At 37.3% G+C, this 27,139-nt stretch overlaps 2 protein-coding genes across 2 annotated transcripts in view; both read left to right on the top strand.

Annotated features, from left to right (window-relative positions):
• The window catches only part of LOC107651981 (mucin-16-like), a 286,116-nt gene that overhangs the window by 153,119 nt on the left and 105,858 nt on the right, over window positions 1–27,139 (top strand). The gene's annotated exons all lie outside the window — the stretch shown is intronic.
• LOC130457897 (mucin-16-like) overlaps window positions 19,481–27,139 on the top strand; it is a 68,469-nt gene continuing 60,810 nt past the window's right edge. The window contains exons 1-2 of the mRNA XM_056820611.1: window positions 19,481–20,198; window positions 24,184–24,300. The gene's annotated coding sequence lies outside the window, so the exon portion shown is untranslated. The remainder of the gene's footprint in view (window positions 20,199–24,183; window positions 24,301–27,139) is intronic.

The following is a 27,139-nucleotide window of genomic DNA, read 5'->3' as shown; positions in this document are numbered from 1 at the left end:
AGTGATAATTTGGTCTCCTCCTTGCCTATTTTGATGCCTTCAATTTCTTTTTCTTCTCTAATTGCTACTGCTAGTGTTTCTAGTACAATGTCAAATAGTAGAGGTGATAATGGGCATCCTTGTTTCACTCCTGATCTTATTGGGAATCATCTAGTTTATCCCCATTGCAAATGATATTAGCTGATGGTTTTAGATATATACTGTTTATTATTTTTAGGAACAGCCCTTCTATTCCTATGCTTTCTAGTGTTTTTAATAGGAATGGGTGTTGTATTTTATCAAAGGCTTTTTCTGCATCTATTGAGATAATCATGTGGTTCTTGTTGGTTTGCTTGTTGATGTGGTCAATTATGTGGATAGTTTTCTTAATATTGAACCAGCCCTGCATCCCTGGTATAAATCCTACTTGATCATGGTGGATGACCCTTCTGATCACTTGCTGGAGTCTTTTGACTAGTATCCTATTTAAGATTTTTGCATCTATATTCATTTGGGAGATTGGTCTGTAGTTTTCTTTCTCTGTTTTTGACCTGCCTGGTTTTGGAATCAGTACCATGTTTCTGTCATAAATGAGTTTGGTAGAACTCCCTCTTTGCTTATTATGTCAAATAGTTTGTATCGTATTGGAATTAACTGTTCTCTGAATGTGTGATAGAATTCACCTGTGAATCAATCAGGCCCTGGGGATTTTTTCTTAGGAAGTTCTTTGACGGCTTGTTGGATTTCATTTTCTGATATGGGATTATTTAACAATTCTATTTCTTCTTCTGTTAGTCTTGCCAGTTTGTATTTTTGTATATATTCATCCATGTCACCTAAATTGGCGTATTTATTGCCATATAATTGGGCAAAGTAATTTTTAATGATTTAATGTCCTCTTCATTGGAGGTGATGTCCCCCTTTTCATCTTTGATGCTATTAATTTGCTTTTCTTCCTTTTTTTTAATTAGATTGATCAGTACTTTGTCTATTTTGTTTGTTTTTTCAAAGTACCAGCTTCTTGTCTTATTTATTAAATCAATAGTTCTATCAATTTCAATTTTATTAATTTCTCCCTTAATTTTTAGGATTTCTAGTTTGGTTTTCTGCTGGGGGTTTTTAATTTGATTCTTTTTGAGTTTTTTCATTTGCATTTCCAATTGATTGATCTCTGCTCTCTCTAGTTTGTTGATATATGCAGTCAGGGATATGCATTTACCTCTGATTACCTCTTTGGCTGCATCCCAAAAGGTTTGAAAGGATGTCTCGCCATTGTCATTTTCCTCGAAGAAATTGTTAATTGTTTCTATGATTTTGGAGTATCATATTGTTTAATTTCTAATTAGTATTTGATTTGGTTTTCCATGTACCATTACTGAACATTATTTTTATTGCCTTGTGATCTGAAAAGGCTGCATTTATTATTTCTGCTTTTCTGCATTTGTGTGCCATATTTCTGTGACCTAATGTATGGTCAATCTTTGTGAATGTGCCATGTCATGCTGAGAAGAAGGTGTATTCCTTTTTATCCCTATTTATTTTTCTTTATATATCTATTAATTCTAATTTTTCTAAGATTTCACTTACTTCTTTTACATCTTTCTTATTTATTTTTTGATTTGATTTATCTAAATTTGATAATGGTTGGTTTAAGTCTCCCACTAATATGGTTTTACTGTCTATTTCTTCCTTCAATTCTCCTAGTTTCTCCATTAGAATTCTGGGTGCTATATTATTTGGTGCATACATGTTGATTAGTGATATATCCTCATTATATAAAGTCCCTTTTAACAAAATATAATTACCTTCCCTATCCCTTTTGATCAAGTCTATTTTTGCTTTGGATTTATCAGATATCATGATTACCACTCCTGCTTCTTTCTGTCAGCTGAGGCCCAGAAGGTCTTACTCCATCCTTTAATTCTGACCTTGTGGGTATCAACCTGCCTCATGTGTGTTTCTTGAAGACAACATATGGTAGGCTTTTGGATTCTTATCCATTCTGCTATTCATCTACATTTTGTGGGTGAGTTCATACCATTCACATTCAAAGTTATGACTGTCATTTGTGGATTCCCTGGCATTATGATATCCTTCTCTAATTCTAACCTTTTCCTCTTCAGCTCTACCTTTTAGTCCAGTGATTTACTTTAAATCAGTCCTCCTTGTCCCCTCCCTTGATATGTTTCCTTTTTTAGTCCCTCCCTTTTTGTTCCCTCCCTCTGACCCCTCTCTTTCCCTCCCCTTTTGTTTTCCTTCCCCCCTCCCCACCTTGGTTTTCCGTCCTCCCTACCCTTGTTGGGTAAGATAGAATTGAAGATCCCAATGGATCTCAGTCTTTTTCCCTCTCAGAGTTGATTTCCCTGAGATTAAGGTTTAAGCAAAAATTCTCTTCATCTCTTTCTTATAGGAGTTTCCTTCCCCTCCCCTTCCCATGTGAATCTTTTAGTGAGAAAGATTATTCTATTTGGTCTTTCTTTTCCCCCTATTTACACATTACATTTTCCCCACATGTTAGTATACATAGATTGATCTAAATGTAGTTCTTATAGAAGAGAGTTTGAGTAAAAGAAGAAGATAACATTTTTCTCCTTTTCCCTTTCCTTCATATTTACCTTTTCAGGTATTCCATGCTCTTTGTTTTTCGGTGTCGAACTTTCCACAGAGCTCTGGTCTTTTCTTTGCAAAAATTTGGAAATCTTCTATTTTGTTGAATGCCCATACTTTCCCTTGGAAGTATATAATCAGTTTTGCTGGATAGCTGATTATTGGTTGAAGACCCAGCTCTCTTGCCTTTCTGAAGATCATGTTCCATGCCTTACGATCATTCAGGGTAGAAATTACAAGGTCTCCTGTGACCCTGATTGGCATTCCTTTATATCTAAATTGTCTTTTTCTGGCTTCTTGTAGGATTTTTTCTTTTGTTTCAGATCTTTGGAGTTTGGCAATTAAATTCCCGGGAATATTCTTTTAGGCATTTAGTGGTGAGGGTGTTCTGTGTGCTCAGTGGCTGTATTGCCCCCTTGTTCTAGAATCTCTGGGCAATTTTCTTTGATTATATCTTGTATTACAATGTCAAGTTTTCTGTTTATTTCTGGCTTTTCTGGAAGTCCAATTATTCTTAAATTATCTCTTCTCCCTCTATTTTCCAAATCTGTCACCTTGTCAATGAGATATTTTATGTTTTCTTCTAATTTCTTGCTCTTTTGTCTTTGCTTTATTAGTTCTTGCTTTAAAGCCTGCTTTTCCTTTTCAGTTTGGTCAAACTGGTTTTGTAGATGCGTGAATTTCCTTTGCATTATTTCCCATTTTTCCTCCCAGAAGGCTTCCATCTTTTTTATCATTTCTGATTCATATTCTTCATGGGTTTGTGGAGAGTTTCCATTTCCTTTGGAAGGTTTTGGGGCATTTGCTTGTGTTTCCTCTTCTATCTCCTCTGTGTTTTGTATTTTTGCTCTATAAAATGTGTCCAAAGTCGCCCCCTTCTTGTTTTTTTTTTTTGGAATTTTGGGTTTTTTGTGCTTCTGTGGAGTTTGCCATCTATATCTGAGTGGAGAGGATTAGCTTTTCTTATCTCTGTCTGGCATTCAGAGGTTTTAGCCCTGGGCAGATTGTCTGTTCTATGGCTTGGCCCTTGTTTCTGTGTCTCTGCCAGCCAGAAGAACCAGCACTCTGAGGGGGGTTAGGCCCCAGCTTCCAGGAGCTCTGAGGGCTGGTGATAGGATTAACCTCAGACTGAGTATGCCCTCAGGCAATGATCTTCAGTGAGACTCAGATGGAAGGATCTTTTCAGGGGGCTACAGGCTTCTTCTGTCCTCTGTTTCCCTGCTGTCTGGGTGCCCCCTTGACTGGGTCAGGTTGTTTTCAGGATTCAGCCTTCAGCTCCCAGGCCCTTTTGCTAGCCCTGAGGGTTACTGTTGTTTCAGAGGACCCTGCCCTCTGAGGGGGGAGGTGCCATGGATTCCTGGAGCTCTGAGGGCTGGTGATAGGATTAACCTCAGACTGAGTATGCCCTCAGGCAGAGACCTTCAGTGAGACTCAGTTGGAAGGTTCTGGTCAGGGGGCTACAGGTTCCCCCCTGTCTCTCTCTGACTCCCTGCTTTCTGGGTACCCCCGAGACTGGCTCAAGACATTTTCAAGGGTCGGCCCTCAGAACAGCTGGCTCCCGAGGCCCCCCTGCCTTCCCTGAGGTTCCTGCTGCTGCCCCGGACTCAGCACTCTGTGTTGGGGGGGATGGATCCTGGGATATTCCCTTTACCTTCCCGTTAGATCCGAGTGATCTCAGGCTCCGATTCTTGGGGGGCCGTACTTTTTGATCCAGGTCCAGGAAGAGTGTTTCTGGGGTCTATTCTGCTCTTTGTTTTGAATTTCGATGCCCTAGGAGCATTCTGTTTGATATTGGTAAGGAAGGGTTTCTGGAGCTCTGCACTTTATCTTTCTTTAAGCTGCCATCTTGACCGGAAGTCATCCAACGGCCTGTTTTTCTATGGGACCTAGCAAGCCACCATGAGGAGTTTTGGGTAGAGTCTGTCCCAGCCTAGACAAATGGACTTCTAGTTCCTGAGTCTACTGTCCATGTTGCATTGGAGTACTCCTCTATCCCTTCTCTGCCGGGGGTTTACCATTCTTGAGGTTTCATTTTCTGCTCTGTGGCAGTAATTCACTGGTTCATCTTTAGAAACTCAGAGGAATGGGCTTCTTGAGAATTGGTTTGGCCATAGCTTTCAAGTCCCCAAGGATTATGGAATGGAAAGCAGGTTATTTTATACTTGAAAGAGACTGGAGTGAGTCCCACCCATAACTGCAGAATCCCCATTCCAGACTAGCCAACAAGCATCCCCAGTGCAGCATTTCTAACTTTTTCAGTAAGATTTTACATATAGGAGAACCCACTACTTTCTGGGGCAGCCTCTCATTTGGGGGCAGTGCTCAGTGGTAGAAAGTGATTTCCTGATACTCAACCTTAATTTCTCTTTGTTCTTTTGCATCTATTGCTTTTGTTCTTCCCCTGGGAAACAAACCAAAAAAGGGTTTCCAAGAGAACACTTCCAAAGGAAAATCATTCAAATACTTAGAAAACAACCATCATATTCTCTCTGAGCCATTACTTCTCTGAATTAAAGTTCCCCAGTTCCTTCAACAGATACTTAGTGGATATGGTGTTGAGATGTTTCTTCATTCTGGTTACCCTCATGGGATCTGATATCTAGAACTTGAAGGGGCCCCCGGGTTTCATTTAGTGCTACTGCCTTGAAAGTAAAGGAAACTGAGTCTGAGGATGGCCCTTGCAAGGTAAACCACTCCAGAGAAGCAGGATGCCCAGACAGTAACAGAGTCAGACTTATCTCAACATCTGCTGGTGGAGATACAAGCCCTTTTCTGTCTAGAGAAGGACCAAGTGATGGTAGAAACCGTGTTCAGCATTTTTTTCAGAGATCACAGATGCTCCTGGAATCACTCAGAATGCATGTATTCCACAGCCCCACAGTGAGAAAGGGGCTCCAATTTTTGCCTAGCCTAAGCAAAGGAACCAACTAGTCCAGGACTGTCCCTTCACCCTTTGTTAGGAGTATGATGAACACTGCCATGATTGGAGCTCAGATAAGCCCAATTGGACCTTTTTCAATGGAACCCCCTGAGTCCACACTTCCTAAGAGGGGTACTCCCTCTGTTGCACGAGTGACTAAATTCAGAACCAGGGACAATGGACAGCTCACTGGTGTTTCCTCCTTCTCCCCCACTACCCCAGGATGGGAGGCCAAATAGCTGGTAGTTTAGCTGTTTCACAGTTCAGCACACTCACATCTGGACAGTCTCCCTCAGAGGAGCTTGACTGGCTGTCTTCATGGCAAGTCCTGTGAAAGGGTCCAACCCAGAGCTGGATGTTTACCCTGCTTTAATCTAAATCTCAGTTACTATACAAGAAATAGGATCATAGCAGAGTCTGTCTCAAACTTGACATTAACCAGTGAAATACCAGCTCTCTCCACCAGGACCAGCTCCCCAGCTTTTTCTGAAGGAAGAATGGGTGCTCTCTGGCCCTAAGGCTCAGAAGTCACAAGTCTCTCACAACTTCAGCCCTACTTGGCACATGACACTCTTTCCTCTCCAACTCCTGTAGCCTCTTCCAGTTATGCCCATGGCAAAAGAACATGAGATCTGCTGAAACTGCCACTAGTAACAAAAAGATAACTCTGTCTCTTAGCAGCAAAGTCAGACATAATCCTTTCTCCTATGAGCCCTGTCACTCGAGCTCCAAGCACTGAGTCAGAAAGCAGCACAAGTCACCCCTTGACAAATTCTTTTTCTGAAGACCCCAAGGTGTCCTTAACCACTGTTTATGCAGAAAAATCCCTAATACTCATCTCTGTTAAATAGCATCCCTTGACAACCACAGCCCATCGTGGCCAACATAAAGAATCAGAGAAAACCTCTCTTAATCCCCTTATCCACAGAGGCCACAGCCAGAACTTTTACTGTCAAGGTGACAAACAGTACCTATCCTCAGCAATTTCATTGCTCAGCTCAACACCTGAAGTGAATTCAGTCCTGCCTCCTAGTACAATTCCAGGGGATATCCCAAAGAGTTTAAGGCCACAACTCTGGAGATACAGGCCCTTTGTCCAGGTGGACTATGCTAAACACAGTGACCCCTGCCTATGCTGAATCAGGTTCAAATCTAGCTGCTGTGAACAAGGCTGGAACTATCTATAACTCAAATTCCATTAGTCACCAAAACTCACAGGGGAGGGACATAGAATCCCTATTCTTTTCTCATCCTGTACTTGAGTGCAGGGGAACTAGTTCAAGGTCAGCTTCCACTCTGATGCCAGGACTATGGGACAGCCAATATTCTATGGGTAACATAGGCACAGAGGCCAGCCATTAACTGTGCAATCTCATACCGTGGTATTTATGCAGCACAAACAAATGGGTGTATTGTGCACACTGTCACCCTCAATGGAAAGCAGTCTTTGAGGCCAAGGATAGTGTCATTTTCCTCTTTGCATCTATAGATTAAAGCACTGAATATTTGTGGATTTGTTTGATAAGGAGACACAAGGCTCAGGAAAACAGGCCAAGGAAACAGAGGTTGGACCTCAGATATGTGTCCCATGAAGTGATCTCTCTTTGAACCTGACACCTACCTTTCTAAGCTCTTAGACTTGGATTTAATCATCTAGGAGGTCTCTTGCAGCTCTAATAATAATAACTAACATCTATATAATGCTTACTTTGAATCAGTCTCTCTGCCAAGTGCTTTACAAACATCTCATTCCATCCTCGCAACAACCTTTGGAGAGGTAGGTGCTCTTATAACCCCCGTTTTTATGATGAAGAACCTGAGGCAGTCAGGGTCAAGTGACTTGCCCAGAGTACCAGAACTAAAATGTCTGAGGCTAATTTTGAACTCAGGTCTTTCTGACTCTAAGTCCAGTTCTCTGTCCACTGTACTACCTAACTATTGGATCATAGGTAGATTTATTTTCTTCTGTTCTCTCCTAACCATAGTCTCTCCACTCATGGCTGTTTTCTCTCCCTACAGGTTATAAACATCAAATGAGCTTCCCTTGCTTCAGAAACAGTGAGTATTCTTATCCTGGCACTAAACAGAGGATACAATTTGTACATCCTGATCTTGTTCCAATAGCATCTTAGGAAAGAGAAGCTGGGATAGGAGGGCCAAAGAGAGAGAAAGACACCAGAAAATCCTGGTTCCTTTCTCATATTTCAATCCCCACATGTCAGCCTGTGACCATGTGAAACAGAGATAGTTTCCCTTGTATTTTATAGCCTCTCCCTATAATCATACCATGCTTACCTGGTCCATAGTTTTCATTCATGATCTTTCTTCCTCAGTGCCTCAGAGAAAAAACCATCACTTTAACATTCTATCTGACTTCATCCTCAGTTCCTCTCACTGTAGGAAGCAGCCATTTGCACTTTTGATGACTGCTGGTAAATTTTGCTACATTTAATTATGAAGTTGAAAGCTAGCTACTGGTCCTAGACTCATAACATCACAGACTTAGATCTTGAAGTGAACTTCCAGGCTATCTAGTTCAATCTACTCCTCATGATAAAATTAAATAATAAATTTCCAATGGAAAAACTGTCTTTTCTACCTCCTCTTAAACTATTACTGTAACAAATACCTATAATCTAATAAAACAAAGAATTTCATTAGCTGTTTCCAAAATATATATCCTATTCTGCCCCCTGAATCCAACACCAATCTGTTCAAACATATGCTTCATCAATGATTCTCTGGTATTCTGATTAGTCATGGTAGTGATCAGAATTCTTAAATCTTTTCAAGTTATTTATTTTTATAATGTTGTTATTGTACACATTGTACTTTTGGTGCTGCTCACAAGTCTCCCCAGGTTTTTCTGAAAATATCTCAAAATTTATTTTTAAGAAAGCCATGCTTTTCTGTCTGAAAACTGGTACTAACTATCCATTCCAAGGCAGAAAGAATGTTATAAGCTAGGCAACTGGGGTTAAGTGACTTACCCTGAGTCACACAGCGAAGAAGAATTTCAGGCCAAATTTGAACCCAGGACCTCATAACTCTAGAGGTGGCTCTCAATCCATGGAGTTCTTTGCTCCTCTTCCATAATTTCTTATAGAAAAATAAGATTTCATCACACTCATGAACATGAGAACTTGTTCAGTCATTCCACAGCTGATGAGAATATCTCCTCAACTTCCATTCTTTAGTACTCCCTCATTCCATTCTTTGCCACATTAAAAATGTTTGGAATTTTTTCCATAGGATATCTGGTTCTTTTTCTTTAAACTCTTTGGGCTGTAAACCTAGTAATGATAATTTTTCAGTCAAAGGCTATATGCATATTTTCATGGGATATTTCTAGTTTACTTTCTTAAAATTTGAGTCCAATGTGCAGCACTGCTCTACCAAAAGTATATTTGTAGACCATTTTCTCCATTACCCATATTGGTCTTTTTCCTTTTTTCTAGCTTTTCTAATCTTATCGACTTATGTGAAACATCAAAATAATTTTAATTTTCATTTCTATAATTATCAATGATTTGGGCAATTTCTTCACATAGATATTGTTTACTTGAGTTTCTTCATTGAGACCTCCCTATTCAAAAACTTTGACTATTATTGGAGAATCATTTTGATTTTTTCAACATTAAATTTTTCTGTTATATGTAACAACAGTTTCCAAAATTTTTAAGGATCATTGAGTCACAAATTCCCCCACCCACTCACCCATTTTGAAATGGTAAGCAAATATTATGTAGATCTAACATATGTAAACATATAAAAGTTTCCCATATTAGACCTTTTGTGAAATGAAACTGAAATAAAAGAGGTTAGAAGGTGAAAACAATCTTGCTTTCTTCTGGATTTAGAATTCCTCAGTTCTTTTTCCCTGGAAGCAGATGGCATTTAAAAAAATCACTAGTTCTGAGGGATAGTTTTGGATCATTATATTGCTGAGAAATAACTGTTATTCACAGTTCTGTTCATTGTACTGCATTCCTGTCCCTGTGTTCAATGTCCTCCTGGTTCTGTTTATTACACTGTGCTTTAATTCCTGTAGATCTTTCCAGGTTTTTCTGAGTTCCTCCTTTTCATTTCTTATATCACATAGTATTCCATAACAATCATATATTATAACTTTGTCATTCCCCAATTGATGGATATCCTTTCACTTGCCAATTATATACCCCCCCACATCCCCTCAAAGAGCTGCTTTAAATATTTTTGCACATATAATCCCTTTTAATCTCTTTGGTAAACAAACCTAATAATGGTATTACTTGCTCAAAGAGTATGTACTGTTAGGCCTTTGCCTTTGGGCATAAGTCCAAATTGTTCTCCAGAATGGATAAATAACTTCACAAATTCCACAAAAGGGCATTTGTGTCTCAACTTTTCCATTTGCCCTCCAAGTTTTACATTTTCCTTTTCTTCCATAATAGCCAATATCTTTTTTTTTTCATTGTAAATTATTTATTTAGTCAATTTAGAACATTATTCATTGGTTACAAGAATCATATTCTTTCCCTGCTTTCCCTCCCCCCAACCTTCCTGTAGCTGACATGCAATTCCACTGGGTATTTACACATGTCCTTGATAAAAACTTATTTCCATGTTGATAGTGTTTGCATTAGGATGTTCATTTAGAATCTTCATGCCCAATCATATCCCTTCGACCCATGTAATCAAGCAGTTGTTTTTCTTCTGTGTTTCTACACCCACAGTTTTTTTCCTCTGAATGTGGATAGTGTTCTTTCTCGTAGATCCCTCCATGTTGTTCAGGATCACTACTTTGCCACTAATGGAGAAATCCATTACATTTGATTGTAGCACAGTGTATGGGTCTCTGTGTACAATGTTCTCCTGGTTTTGCTCTTTTCACTCTACATCAATTCCTGGAGGGTCATTCCAGTTCCCATGGAATTCCTCCAGTTCATTATTCCTTTGAGCACAATAGTATTCCATCACCAACAGATACTACAATTTGTTCGGCCCTTCTCCCAAATGAAGTACATTCCCTCATTTTCCAAATTTTTAACACAATAAAGAGCCCACTATGAATATTCTTTTACAAGTTTTTTCTTTTTATCTCTTTGTGGTACACACCCCAGCAGTGATCAAAGGGCAGATAGTCTTTTAGCACCCCTTGGGCATAGTTCCAAATTGCCCACCAGAATGGTTGGATCAATGCACAACTCCACCAGCAATGCATTAATGTCCCAACTTTGCCACATCCCCTCCAGCATTCTGAATGGATTCCAATTACAAATTCCATTAAAAGGCATTAGTGTCTCAACTTTTCCATATCCCCTCCAAGTTTTGTCATTTTCCTTTTCTTACTCTGATCTCTGATGAGTTGTAGAGCGACAACTTATAGTTATTTTAATTTGCAATACTCTATATTATAGTGGTTTAGAGCATATTTAGCATGTCTAAAGAGAACATTAATTACTTTGAGGATTCCCTCTTCATCTCCTTTGACGATTTATCATTTTGGGAAATATTTGTATTCTTGTATATTCTACTCATTTCTCTATGTATTTGAGAAATGAGTCTCTTATTATAGAGATGTGTAAACTTATTTTTGCTTCATTATGATTAGTGAATATGACACTCTCCATCTTATTTACTCTTGTTAATGTTCTGGCCTCCACTTTCCCCAATTTGCCCTCTTTTTCTATCAGTTCTCTTAACCCCATTCTCTTACTCCCTTTAAAACTTCCTTCTTTAATGCAGGGTAAATAGATTTTTAATACACAAGTGATTGTAGATATTCTTTTCTCATTGAGCCAATGAAATGACACCTCACTCCCAATCTCTGCTCTGTTCCCCTCCACTGCAAAAATCTCTTTCTTGTCTCTTTTATGTGAAATAATTTAGCCCATTTTATTTTACTCTTCTTCCTCACAAGGCATTACTCTTGTCTCATATTTCTATTTTATTTTATATTATTTTGTAATATCCCATCATATTCAACCTATACCCTTGCTATCTGTCTATGTATGTTCCTTCTAAGTTCCCTAATAATGACAAGACACTTTAAAAGAATCATCTTCTCATGCATGGTTGTATGCAGTTTAATCTTATTGAAAGTCTTTTGATTTGTTTTTCCTGTTTAGCTTTTTACGCTTCTCTTGAATGTTGTATTTGAGAGTCAAGTTTCCCCATTTAGTTCTGATCTTCTTATCAAGAATTTTTGAAAGACATCTATTTCATGGAATATTGATTTCCCCCCTTTGAAGGATTATGCTCATTTTTACTTGTTAAGTTATTCTTGGTTGATGTCCTAGCTCTTTTCCCTTTGGAATTTCATATTCCATCCATTCCATCCATTATGATCCTTTAATATGGAAGCTGGTAAAGTGTTTATTATCCTGATCATGGTTCTATGGTATTTGAATTGTTTCTTCTTGTTTGATGGTATTATTTTCTCTTTGATTTGGATTTATGGAATGTGGCTATACTATTCTAGGGGATTTATCCTTTTGGACTCACTTTCAGGAGGTAATTGTTGAATTGTTTTGATTTCTCTTTTGCCCTCTGATTCCACAATATTGAAGTAGTTTTCTTTGATAATTTCTTTAAAGATAATGCCTAATCTCTTTTTTTAAACATGATTTTCACATAGCACCATAATACTTAAATTATCTCTTCTAGATTTATTTCCCAGATCACTAGTTTTTCAAATGAAGGAAACATTTCAGAATATGCTTTTTTTTCATTTTTTAAAATTTTCTTTGATTATTTCTTGATATCTCATGGAGTCATTATCTTCCACTTTCTGAGTTCTCATTTTTAATGTCTGATTTTTTTCCATTTTTATTTTTTAATTAATTAATTAAGAATATTTTCCCACTGTTGCATGATTCATGTTCTTCCCCTCCCCTCCTATCTCCCCCCTCACAGAGCTGAAGAACAATTACAGCATTATACATTTATTGTTGTTCAAAACCTATTTCCCAATTACTAATCAAGTGATTTTTTAAAGTCAAAATCAGGACTTCTGGGTTGAGATGGCTGCTGGGTCTAAACAGGACCTTTACTCTCTAAACCACCAACCAATATAGAATACCTCAAAAGGACAAAAAAAAAAAAGATCCAGATGAAAGAAGGGACGCCACAGTAGAAGTCAGCATTGAAATGCTAGAGTCACAGCCAGTGAGCCATAATCAGAGACAACTCTAGCACCTTGGGAGCTAAATAAGGACCGCCAGGGACTTCTAACCCCAGAGAGCAGCTAGACATTTAGGACTCTAGAAGACTTAAGTTTGTGAACCATGGGTTCAGAGATAGAGCAGGGAGATATCATCTCTAATGAAGTAATTAAGGAAATCATTAAAAACTATTTTGCTTAGTTATGGGGCAATATAAATATGGAAATCTAGGTGATATGCATGAATATTACAAAAAATATAAATTGCCTAAATTAACAGAAGAAAGCATAGAATACTAAAATAATCCCATATCAGAAAAATAAATTGAACAATTAATCAAAGAACTTCCTGAGAAAAAATCCACAGGACCAGAAGGATTCACAAGTGAATTCTATCAAACATTCAAAGAACAAACAATTCAAAGAACAAAGAACAAAATCCCAACACTATTGAAAATATTTAACATAATAAGCAAAAAAAGGAGTTCTACCAAATTCCTTTTATGACACAAATATGGTACTGATTCCAAAGCCAGGTAGATCAAAAACAGAGAAAGAAATCAGACCAGTTACCCTAATGAACATAGATGCAAAAATCTTGAATAGAATATTAGGAAAAAGAATCCAGCAAGTCATCATGAGGGTTATTCATTATGGTCAGGTGGGATTTATACCAGGAATGCAAGGATGTTTCAGTATTAGGAAAACCATTCATATAATTGACCATATCAACAAGCAAACCAATAAAAGTAACATGATTATCTCAATAGATACAGAAAAAGCTTTTGACAAAAATACAACAGTTATTCCTATTGAAAACACTAGAAAGTATAGGAATAGAATAACTTTTTCTAAAAATAAGAAACTATATAAATCCAAAACCATCAGCAAGCATCATCTGCAATGAGGATAAATTAGAATCATTCCCAATAATAAAAATAGTGAAACAAGGATGTGCCCATTATAACCTCTTTAACGTTGTTCTAGAAACACTAGCTATAGAAATTAAAGAAGAAAAAGAAATTTATTAAAATAGGCAGTGGGGAGAACAAGCTATTACTCTTGGAAGATGATATGATGATCTATTTAAGGAATCCTAGAGAATCCACTAAAAATCTGGTGGAAATAATCACCAACTTTAGAAAAGTCACCTACATAAAGCATCAGCATTTCTATATATTTCCAACACACCCAGGCAGCAGATGTTAGAAAGAGAAATTCCATTTAAAATCACCTTAGACAATATAAAATACTTAGGAATCTATTTGCAAAGACAAAGAGAGGAATTATACAAGCACAACTACAAAATAATTTCCACCAAACTAAAAGTAGATCTAAACAATTGGAAAAATATTAATTGCTTATGGGTAGGATTAGCTAACTTAGTAAAAATGATCATCTTACCCAGGTTAATTTACTTATTTAGTGCCATACCTATCAAACTACCAAGAAACCTTTTTACTGAATTAGAAAAAAAAAAAAAAAACTATGACAAAGTTCATTTGGAAGAACAAGATCAAGAATATCAAGGGAATAATGAAAAAAATGTGAAGGAAAGTTGCCTAGCAGTACCAGAACTTAAACTATACTATAAAGCAATGGTCATCAAAACAATATAGTACTGACTAACAGAGAGGAGAAGAGGATCAGTGGAATAGGCTTGGGGTAAGTGACCTCGGGAAAACAGTCTACGATAAATCCAAAGATCCCAGCTTTTGGAACAAAAATGCACTACTTGACAAAAACTGCTGGGAAAATAAGAAAACAGTTTTGGAGAGATTAGGTTTAAATCAGTATCTCAAACCCCACACCAAGATAAAAACAGAATGAGTGAATGACTTGAATATAAAGAAGGAAACCATGAATAAATTAGATGAACACAGTAAATAGTATTTTGCCAGTCTTTGAGAAAGGAAATAATTTAAACAAAGCAAAAATCACAAAATGTAAAATAATACCTTTGATTACACTAAATTCAAAAGGGTTTGTTCAATCAACTCAATGCAACCAAAATTAGATGGGAAGCAAAAATTGGGGAAAAATTTTATAAGAAACCACTGACAAAGGTCTAATTACTCAAATATATAAAGAGCTAAATCAATTGTACAGAAAATCAAGCCATTTCCCAATTGATAAATGGGCAAGGGATATGAATAGACAATTTTCAGATAAAGAAATCAATACTATTAATAAGCACATGAACAAATGTTCTAAATCTCTTATAATGGGAGAAATGGAAATCATAACAACTCTTTTATTTACCACTTCACACCTAGCAGATTAGCTAACATGACAGCAAAGGACAATAACAAATGTTGGAGGGGATATGGCAAAATTGGGACATTAATACATTGCTGGTAGAGTTGTGAATTAATCCAACCATTCTAGATGGCAATTTGGAACTATGCCCAAAGGGGTTTTTAAAGACTGTCTTCCCTTTGATCCAGCCATATCACTGTTGCATTTATAATACCTCAAAGCCATCAAAGGGTAAAAGACTTGTACAAAAATATTTATAGCTGTGCTCTTTGTGGTGGCAAAAAACTGGAAAATGAAAGGTGTGCCCTTCAAATGGTGAATGGTTTAACAAATTGTGGTATCTGTTGTTGATGGAATACTATTGTGCTATAAAGAATTATGAACTGGAAGGATTCCATGTGAACTGAACAAACTCCAGGAACTGATGCTGAGTGAAAGGAACAGAACCAAGAGAACATTGTACACAGAGACTGATACACTGTGGTATAATTGAATGCAATGGACTTCTCTATTAGAAGTAATGCAATGATCCAAGACAATTCTGAGGAACTTTTCAGAAACATAGGTATCCACATTCAGAGGAGGAACTGTGGAAATAGAAACACAGAAAAAACCCAAAACATCTGCTTGATCACATGGGTTGTTGGGGATATTACTGGGGATGTAGACTCCTAACAATCACTGTAGTGCAATTATAATTCAGAAATAGGTCTTCATCAATATATCTTTCCTTGATACATGTGACTAAGAATCACTTCGCAGTCATTATCTTTCCTTGATAAATCAATTATACAAGTAAAACTCAGTGGAATTGTGTGTTGGCTATGGCAGAGGAGGAGGGAAGGGAAAGAACACGAAGCATGTAACCATGAGAAAATCTTCTAAATTAATTAATTAAATGAATTTTTTTTCATTTCAATGTAAAAAATTTAAAGTCCAAAAGTCAAAATCCCCAATCAATCATTTTGCCAATCAGACCATATGTTCAATCATAAATTTTTCTTAAGCATTTCTGCAATCACCCCTCTTTCTCTGGATGTAGGTAGCATTCTCTTATAAGTCCCTATAGATTGTCCTAGAACCTTGCATTGCTACTAGTAGAGAAGTCTATTACATTTGATTATGACACAATCACAATGAATCAGTCTCTGTGTACCATGTTCTCTTGCTCCTGCTCATTTCTCTCTGCATCTTTCTGAAGATGTCTTTCTGATTCACATGGAATTCCTTCAGTTCAACAATCCTTTCAACACAATACTATTCCATCACCATCAGATACCACAATTTGTTCAGCAATTTTCCCATTGATGGACAACAGAAGATGATTTTCTTGAGTGAGGTTTTGTGGTTCATATTCCCTTTGGCCAAATGTACTCTCTAAAGCTGTTTTCCTCTGCAAATTTTTATACCTCATTTTTCCCCTAGTGCTAATTTTCCCTTTCGAGAAATTCTTCTTCAGTGTATTTTTTGTGTGTCTTGTTGCATATGGCCAATTCTACTTTTTGAAAGAGTTCATCTCTTCATTGAATTTTTATAAAATGTCTTTTACCATTTCGTATATTCTGATTTGAAAGATGTTCATTTCTTCAATATTGTTTGTGCCTCCTTTATCAAGGTGTTGACTTTTTACATGAATCCCCTGTATCACTGTCACCACTTCTCCTGAATTTTCTACCTCTCCTATTTAATCATTAAAGCTCTTTTTGAGCTTCTTCCATTAATTTTTTTTAGGCTTGAGAGCAATCCTTATTTTTATTTGAAAATTTGCATGCAATGGCATTGATTTTGTAGTCTTCTGCTGAGTTTGCATTTTGGTTTTCTCTGTCACCAAAATAGCTCTCTGTGTTGAATTTCTTTTTCTTCTTTTTACTCATTTGCAGCCCTTTCCTTTTCATTTAAAATTATCAGTTAAAGTTGAATCTGTACCTGTGGTGAGTGGAGTACTGCTCCAAGTTTAAGGTTCTTTGTACTGCTGCCCTCAGTGTTAACTCTGGGCATCAATCTGCTTTTAGCCCTTCAGATTTGTTATAATGAAAGCAAAAGTGTGTTTAATATCCTTCTGGTGGATATTCTGTTTTGTGAGTAACCCAAAGCACTCTTTCCTCCCTTGGAACTGTGACCAGGGAGCTGACTTTTGGTCAGCTTTCACAATCAATCACAATTACTTAGGAGATGGATAACAAAACATTTCTTAGCTAGATACATGATTAGAAGGTTAATTTGAGACAGACCAGATTTGGGGTTTCCTTCAATTTACATGTTCAATTTTTTTGTGTTACTTTAAATCACCTGGCAATATTGCCTGGGTTCTATCTGCAGTGGCGTGTTTCTTGAAGGCTATTGATGTTCTTGGATTGCCTGGCTTGTAATAGAAGTGAATGTTACTCTGTGGAGAGGAAAAGGAAGGGGGGTAATGATCTTTAGGTTTTAATTCTGTGAATGTAAACTTTTAGGGTAATAATTTGGGAGGATTGTGTATGGGGATATATGTGTGTAATCCTATAAGTATTTGCTCTCATATTATTTCTCCTGCATTGGCAAGGAGACAATAATCTTAACAAGACCATTGGAAGTTGGAGAGAGAGAGAAGTCACTGAGAGGGATCAGTGGGGGCCTCATTTTCAGGGAGCTGCCTTGCCAGCCCCCATCTCCCAAACTGTGACTTTGTCAGACAGTGAGGTTTTGTCAGCTTCCCTCAGTCTTCTAACTCCAAGTCCACAATTTTGACACTGCTAGAAAAATTGTGTATGGCTGGAGGGATCCTCAGGATTTTCTTAGTGGGTTCATTCTGCTGAGTTTTCCTCTGAGGGAGGACTTGAACAGTGCCACCTGGAAAAATTATGATCATCATTGTAATGATCATCACAATAACTAGCTTTTATATAGAACTTGAAGGTTTACAAAGCATTTTCTCTCATTTGAATAACATTTGCAAGGCTCAGCCAATGGGATACCTACCTTTCCTTTTGTACAGTATCATGGAACTCTTACTACAAGACCTTCACACTCAGCTTCACTATTACCAACATGTTTTACACAACAAAGATGAATCAAAAGGACTCCAGAACATTCGAGGCTGCTGAGCATATCCTGCAAATCTTGGTGAGATTCTACTCCCATTCCCTGCTACCTCCTCTGTCCCATGCTACCTTCCTTAGCCCTGTGTATTTAGGCTTGCTCTAGCCAGGTACACAGAAGTTCCCCTCTCTCCTTTTGTTTCCAGCTCAAGGTATTGTTTGGAAGCAGCAGGCTTGCCTCTCAGTATTCTGGATGCAGTGCCCTTTCACTGAGGTGAGAATCCTTCAAGACATCATCAGCTCAGATATTAGGGACCAGCAATTAACATTTCACACAAAGGATGCCCAGGCTGTTTCTTCTTCTGCTTCTTAGTAGAAATTCCTTCTTTCCCAACCTGTAATGGATAAAATCTTCCAACCAAGAAGTTGTTAAAATATTTTAGACTCCTTATACTCTTTCTCAGGTAGAAAAATATCCTTTCCCCATTACTCTTTCCATAGATAAGTTTGCAACTGTTTTCACTTTATAACTCCACATGAAAAGAATAATAGAGGAGGCACCAAATGAGTGCTTAGAAAATGATTGATTAGAACATATCAACATTACCTTTCACTAGAATCTTATAGGCTCCAAGCTGGAAGGGACAGTAGAGGTAATCTGGCCCACTCTCTTCATTTACAGATGAAAAAATGAAGACCCAAGGAGATCCCAATAACTTTCCCCAGGTCAAAAATAGTCAGAATTTGAACACTTGATCTTTGATTTTAAATTCATTTTTCTTTCCACTACTCTAAAGAAACTACTGAAAATAATCAGACCCCACAGACACCTATAAACATACAAATAAGTGATGTTACAGAGTACTGCCAATTTCATTGTCCTTGATAAAGTGCTAAGTTTGGAATCAGAAAGAACAAGTTCAAATTTTCTCTCACTTACCAGATGTGTGATGCTATGCAAGTCACATAATCTGCCTTAGCCTCCATTTCTTTCCTCTATAAACTGAGAGGGCTATATTTGATGGTTTCCCATGTCCTTTTCAACTTTAAATCTACAATCATCTCTAAACCTTTATTCCAAGTCAGCCACTTCTCTCAAGAGTGTTCTCTGAATAACTAAATTTCAGAAACTAAACCAGTGGTGTCCAACTCAAAAGGAAATTTCTGAAGCCACTAAATTATACATCATCACGGTCCCTATTGCCTGCATTTTGGCTCAGAAAAACATATACATACATGCATACATACATACATATATAAATTTTAAATTAATAAGCTAGCACATTAAAATCAGTTTGGAACTACCCTTAATATAGCTCATGTGACTCCTAGGAAGTACTGTTTGAAACCACTTGTCTGAACCATTAATTTCCAGGTCTCTGAGGAACAGGATAGCAACCGGAGTGGATATACTCTGCACTTTCAAGAAGTACTCCTCCAACCATGTCTTGGACAAAAAGGTGGTTTACTGGGAGCTGACTGAACAGCTCTGTACAAGAAAGCTAAAACACCTGGTTATAGACAATGATAGCCTCATTGTGAATGGTAAATAGCTTGACTTTTGGGATATATGCCTCTCTTTCTCTGGGTGGTTCCCTTTCCAGAAAACAACTCACCTGCCCCAAATTCTTCTTTCCTTTTGGGTCTCCTTTGTTTTCATGGTTTCTCTCTCGCTCCTGGGAGCCCTGGCCCTCAAAATGGTGACAAACTATGAAGACATGGGGAGGTCACTTCTCAAGATCAGAAGAGACTGGATTGTATTTAGATTCCTTCAACAAAGAAGTATGCCATGAGTCCCTTCTTCTTGAATGCTGAAGCACCATTTTCCTCCTATGGGTCCCAAACCAACTCCTCTCCATTACTCCTTTAACCTTTTTGTCCACAAAGAGATACCCTACTCAAACTCTCTTCCTCCCTCTCCCACCTCTATCTTTCCTTCCCTCTCTCTCCTTCTTTCTCTCCCCCCCCTCTCTCTCACCTTTCTATATTTCTTCTATCTTTTCTCCCTCTCTTTTCTCTTTCCTTTTTGGCCTTTCTTTTCTGTATCTCCCAAAATCTTGTCTTTATGTCTCTTCTGTCCTATTCTCTTTTTCCCCTCTGCTATTCTCTTCTCGTCTTCCCTCCTTTCATCTGCTGTTTCTTCCCTTGTTCCTTCCCTGCCCTCAGCTTCTCTCTAGCACTTGTTCCCTCTGAATTTTTCTTTTTTTCTTTTCTTTCCCTTCTCAAACTACAGGGTATCAACATAAGCTGCCAGGAATCAGATCGACAAAGAGTGAGTTTTAGATTTCTTTATTCTCTACTTTATTATCTATATTTATATCTCTTTAATGGGACACTACAATGAAAGATTTTTTCATCTTTTTGGAAGGGAGTAATGTAGGGCAGAGGATTAAAAGTGGTGTTAGGGATTCAGAATTAGATACACTATTAGATATGGCTAAAGTTTAGACTCCATTTACTCATTTGTCTATTTTCTTTTTGCAACTCAAAATATATAAATAGTTCAAAAGAGAAAATTATCCCATGGGCCTGGGAAAGCAGGCTGTCCCTATCTCTTTCTTGTTCAAGATTAAGAGTCAGACCTTGTGGTCTTTGTAATCTGATACATTCAGGGGATCTCCCAGCATTCCAGAGAGACTTGTGGCTCTCCCTTATATTCTTCATTCACCAAAGTTGCCCAATAGTTTTCATTAGTAATGTTTTTAATCCTCTGCTCCTTCAATAACTACACTCTCTCTAACCATGTGTCTTGCTCAGTTGTCATGATCCTCTGGCATTATAGGTAGGAATAAACTAATGCTTAACTTATTCTTCCCTGGAAACGTTCGATTAAATCTAACATCCATAAAGACATGAAACAGGAATTGCAGAGGGCAGGAGAGACACATTCTCAGGTGTCAGATATGACAAAGAATGAAATGATACCTTCTTACAAGATCCATGTATTCTAACAAGGCTAACAACTACAGAGATGAATATATGTTGAATATAAACTAAGAATAAATACAATTAACAAGACAGGTAGGGAGGAAGAATGTAGGAAATCATGAAAGGTTTCATGTGGAAGGTGGTGCTGGAGCTGAATCTTGACCTTTAAAGGGGGGGGCCTCTGAGTTGGAGGGGAGGAAAGGGAGAGCATTTCAGGTATAGAAGACAGCTTGTGCAATGTCATAGCTATGGGAGGTGAAGTCTCCCATAGCCAACAAATGGAGAAGGACACATTAAAATTATACATTGTAAGAGGAGGAACAATATATAATTACCTTGAAGAGAGAGGGTGGGTTAAGGCTGTGATATAAATTGTAAATGCCTTATAGTAAAAATATAGAGAAAATCAGATCTTTGTGCATGCAACTAAAACAAGTATAAATAGAACAAAACAGAAATCTCTAAATAAAGTTCAAATTGGAAATCCTAAAAATCAAAGGAGAAACTGATAAAATTGAAAATAAGAGAGTTACTGAACTAATAAACTAGGATTTGGTTTTATGAAACAAACAAACAAAACACCTGTTCCATATAGCATAGAACATTGGTTAATTTGATTCAAAAGGTAAAGAAGAAAATCAAACTACCAGTATGAAAAGTTTATAAAACATGACTTCACCATACATGAAGAGGAAATTAAAGCAAATCAGTAGTAGCTATTTTACCCCCAAGTATATGAAAATAAAAGTATTCTAGTGGACTATCTAGTGGAAATGGATGAATATTTACAGAAATACAAATTTCCTAGGTTAGCAAATGATGAAATAGAATATTTAAATGATAGCATTTTGGAAAAAAAATAAATTGCTAAAGGTGTCAAAGAACTCCCCAAGGAACACCCCCCTCCCCAGCCAGATGATTGCTGCAAGGGAATTCTCTCAAAAATTTCAAGAGCAGTCACTCCCAATACTAAATAAACATTTTAAAGCAAAATAGGCAAAAGAAGGAGTATTTCCAAATGCTTTTTGTGACACTAATATGGTGCTGATCTAAACCAGGAAGAGCAAAACAGAAAATTATAGATCAATTTCCTGAATGAACCTTGTTGTAAAAATCTTAAATATAATATTAGCAAAGAAACTCCAGTAAGTACAGCAAAGATGATTCAGCATAGCCAGTTGTGATTAATATCAGGAATACAAAACTGGTTTAATATGAGGAAAACTTTCAGCATAATTGGCCAGATCAATAACAAAATGAACATAAAACACAGGACTTTCTCATTAGATGCTGGAAAAACCTTTGAGAAGATTCAACACCCATTCCTATTAAAAATAGGAGAAAGCATAAGAATGAATATTTCCTTAAAATGACAAGTAGTATCGATCTAAAACCTGATGGTTTAGTTCTGTTTGCAACTATCATGTGCAATGGGGATAAGTTAGAAGCCTTTCCAATGAGATTAGAGATGAAGCAATTATTATGAATTATCATAATAATTGTTTTATTTTGTGCTAGATATGCTACCTTTTGCAATAAGGGAAGAAAAAAAGAAATTGAAGGAACTAAAAAGAAAACCACTTAAAAAAATGTATTTTCAGTTCCAAAATTTCTACCTCCCTCACAGACTGAGTAGGCAAGAGATAAAATACGTATTATCCATATAAAGTCATGCAAAACATTTCACCATGAATCATGTTGTGGGGAAAAGAGCAACAAAAATGAAGAAAATTGAAAACATCTGCTTCAGTTTGCACTCAGAATTCATCAGTTCTCTCTCTAAAGTTGGATGACATTTAAGAAGAGCTTTAAAAGCAAAAGAGACTGAGGCAGCTAGCTGGCTCAGTGGAAGAGAGGAAGACCTAGAGAATAGGTAGTCCTGGGTTCAAACCTAACCTTATACCTTAATATAGGAAGATTTAAAAAAATGGCCAAAAGTGAGTTGAGATAGCAAAGTGAGTGCAAGGATGAACAAAAAGATGTCACTGGAGAAAGGAGGTGTAAGGGAATAAGAAGAATATGAGAAAAATGTAAGAGCATGTTAAGAAGGGATTTGATTGCTAAATGGGATTTGTATTTTCTCCTTGAAGCAATTGGGACTTATTTCTTGAATATGACAATGACATGATTAGATATGGGTTTTAGGAAAATTACTTTGTCCATTGAATGGAGGAGAGAGTGGAATGGGATGGGACTTGGGACAGGGACCAGAAAACTCCTGCAGTAGTTGAGGCATTAGTGAGGAAGTATGAGAGACAGGGAATCTAGGAGAGATGTGATGAAAGCAAAATCTATAGATCTTGTCAACAGATTGGATATGGTGGTTTGGAGGGTGAGCAGTCAGGAATGGCCTAGCTGTCTACTCCTTGCCCTTCTGTCTTAGAGTTGCTAATAAAGCAGAAAGTAAGGGTTTTATTTTAAAAGAATGATGACCAGGCTTGTGAGCCTGGGAGATTTGGGAGGAGAGTGATACCCTGGATAGCCATTGGGAAGAGTCAGAAAGTTTTGAGAGGGAGGTAATGAGTTAAGTTTTGGACATGTTGAGTTTAAGATTTCTTCAAGATGCCCCATTCAAAATTTCCAACAGGCAGTTGTCCCATAGGAGTTGTAAATCTGGAGGTCACCACAAAGATTAAGGATGGATGGCCTGATTTGAGACTCATCAGAAAAGAGATGATAAATAAATTTATGTGAGTTTATGAGCACTGAGTGAAACCCCATAGAAGAAGAGAAGAAAGGCCCAGTTCAAAACCTTATAGGGCACCTACACTAAGACGTAATTAAGTAAGAATCCAGTAAATGAGACTAAAACAGGATAATCAGAGAAGTCCTAGGACAACCAGGAGAGTTTTGTTATCAAAATTAGAGAATTCGGGTATCAAGGAGTGCAGAAAGCTTAAGAAGAATGAAGATTAAGAAGAAGGCCATTAAGAGATTTTTGCAATTTCATTTGAATGATGAGGTTGAAAACCAGACTGTAGTTAAAAAGAGAGTAGGAAGAAGGGAAGTAGAAGCACCTTTTATAGATAGCGTTCTCAAAAATTTCAGTCACAAATGGGAAGAGAGAAAGGAAATGATATTTATCAGGGACAGGTGGACAAAATGAAGGCTGTTTTTCATTTGGGGTTGAAGGAAAGCTGCCAGTAGATGAGGAGAGTTTGAAAACAAAATGAAACAATGGGAATACTAGAGATATTCCCTGCTGGGTGAAGGATGAAGGAAAGAGCATATATCAAATGGTATTTCCTTCAGAATATATGGGGACAACATATTGTCCTTTCTACGCCCACTCCTGTGGCTGAGATATATGTTCTCATTTATTCTTCTAGGAAGTGAGGTTGGTGTAGGAGCTGTCACCCATATCCCCGACCATGGAGCACCAGGAGACATCAAGACATCACTGACTAGTGGCCTCCTGATTCGTGAATCCATTGTATATTCTATAGGTAAGAAAATATATTTTCTTTCTATTATACTGGTATTTATCCTTGCTTTGGGCACTTGTTTTCAATTTTGAGATATGGAGTCATCTTCATAGTCTGAGAACAGGACAATCACTGATGGGGGAAATTTGTCATTAGGTTGTTGTAAGATTTGACAATTTCCTCTGTCGTATTACTTTCTGCCCTAAAATTTGCTGTGATAGCAGCCTTTGGATGAAGGACTCATGGGGGATTTTGCTATTTCTTTTATTTGTTTGGGTGTATACATATAATAGCCTATTCATTTTCTTTGATCATTTCTCAACTGGGGAATAGCTCTTTTAAAAATAATTTTGTTAATTTATAAAACATATAAATTCATAATATGCATTAAATATATTTATGATACATAAAATTTATACTTGTCCCCACCAATGTAAAACATGTTCTTTGTACATTATGTGAAAATTTTCCCCCATTCTACCTCTTTTCCCTCCCTCTTCTTCCAGTGCATCCCTCTTTATCATCCCTTCATTCTTTTTTGGAAATCATTCCAATATCATAGATTGATACACATGCTGATATACAGAAATGTAAACAGAGGAAATTATTTCTTTTTTAATGACTACTCTGGCTAGCTTGTGACTAGAGAGAGCTGCTAGAGGGAATCCTGAAAACTGCTTGGTGTAGTTAATGGAAGTAGGAATGAGAAATGCTGAGGGATGCTAGTACAGGGATGCTGCCACACAGGGGAACTGCTCTGGGGAATGCTCTGAGGTTAGCATACTGATCCCTACTGATGGCTAATCGATCAGTATATCTTTCTAACCTCCTCCTCCCTTTCACTCCCTCCTTTCTCCAACCCACTCCTTCCTGCCTCCCTCACCTCCCAGTTCTTCTTGAAGCTTTTGGCTTCTTCCCTTCCCCTTGAGTAAACTATAAAGATACTCTTTTCTTTTCCTTTTCAAATCAAGGGGTTTATTGGGATAACAGGATAGGAAACTGAGGTAAGAGGGATGAGGATTTCCCTAATCTATAATGAGGGAGAATTTGAGGGTTTGAGAGAGTAGTCCATTCACAAACTGTGACTCTAAGGCAGAGATATGGAGGACAACAGCTGTTTAAAATCTGTTTTCTGCCTCTTCACAAAATAAGCAAGGTCTCTCAGCTTAAGCCCAGAGACAAAACGAAGTCCAAAGTCTCTCAGTTTCTCCTGGCCAGCTCAACTCTCAAAGAGACAACCAACTCCAAAAGCCAAGTTTCTCCTTCTTCTCCTCTCTCTGTCACAGTTTCTCCTGGCCAGCTTAACTACCTGAGCCAGAGAGCCAAAATCAAAGCCAAGTTTCTCCTCCTTCTCTCTGTGGCCAGAAACTCCCAACTGCCACTCCTGGGAACATTCCATTTGGAACCTTCCTCTTGATTGACAGGCAGGTTAGGTCCCCACCTTGTTTCTTGCATCTTGGCTTACAAGTCCCCTCTATCTCCATGCCTCTACCTCAACCCCCCCGCTTCTATTAGCAAAAAATACAACTTGCATTTTTCAGTGATACTTACCTTAATAATTTCATCTATCTATCTTAACTCTTTCCTATCTGAAATATACTCTTACCACCCCCCTCCCCCAATAACAAAATCCTAAACTCATCTTAGCTGGTCTATCAATCTAAATGCTAAGCTAAGTGTGAGTTATAGGAAAATGGTTTGGTTAGGGGAATTACATGAACATAGTTTGACAATAACAAAGCAAGTAACAATTTCCAAATCATCTCAACAATTCCACTAACATTAAGAATATGCAAATATTCTAATTCCTAATGTCTATAAATTCACTAAGTAAAATTTCCTATCACTAACAAATGCTAACTTACAATCATAATACAATATAACTTCCCTGCTTCAGAACTTCTATGTTTACTTTCTTAAGCCTTAAACAAATTCAATAGTCTATTACTAATGTTAGTAGTTAGACTATTAATGAACTTACTCTAAAAAGTTAGCTCGTTAGTCAATTAGTAACACAGTACAGATTTACATATGTACATCATTCTAAATTTCTGTGCAAACTCATGCAGAAAAGGATATTACTATCTGTTTGAATTTCCCACAGAAATTTCTCATCAGTGTGTCTTTGTTGTCATGCATGTTGTATACTTACTCATCCCATGGATGTATCTTACTTTGCTTTGTAGGATGTGCATGCAATATGGGTGTTTACATGTATGACATAGTCTTACACTTATTCATGGCCAAAATTCCAAAATTTCAAAGTTCCAAAGTCCTTCCATGTCCATTCATGTTGCCTATAGAAACTTCCATTCTCTCTGGTCAACATATCACTCTTCTGTCTTCCATCACTTGATTGAAGACTTGTGTTCTTCAAATCAGGAACCTGGGAATACATGAACAAACCACAAACATGTGTGCAAGTTAGTTTTTTACATATGCGTGCTAGTAAGAGTGAAAAGTTACTTTTGTATGGAAGTAAGAGGAAATTTTCATGAGTGCCCAAATGTATCAATTTTATGTGTATGCAAGTAATATAACATATGATTTTCTTCATGCATGGGGGTAAGCTTTTTGCATTTGTACTTCAGATTTGCAAGTTAGGTCAACTTGTGTTTTTCTTCATGCATGGGGATAAGCATTATGCATAGGTTTTTAAGACGTTGGTAAGAATAATGATATCAATTTTTTTTCTTCAAGGAAGTTTATCATATGATTACTGTATGTAGTTCCTGGATGGTTATTGTATGTAGAACTTGGAGATAGTTCTTTTCGTTTTGTTACAATGTCAGGCAGAGACTATTTTATAACTTATATAGAGGCTTTGTTTCTTTGTGGCTGCTACTCTTTCAAATGTAAG

Source organism: Monodelphis domestica, chromosome 3, assembly GCF_027887165.1.
Source record: "Monodelphis domestica isolate mMonDom1 chromosome 3, mMonDom1.pri, whole genome shotgun sequence".
NCBI classification, from domain to species: domain Eukaryota; kingdom Metazoa; phylum Chordata; class Mammalia; order Didelphimorphia; family Didelphidae; genus Monodelphis; species Monodelphis domestica.
Note: the sequence above shows the minus strand (reverse complement) of the source record. Positions and strands in the feature narration are given on the sequence as shown.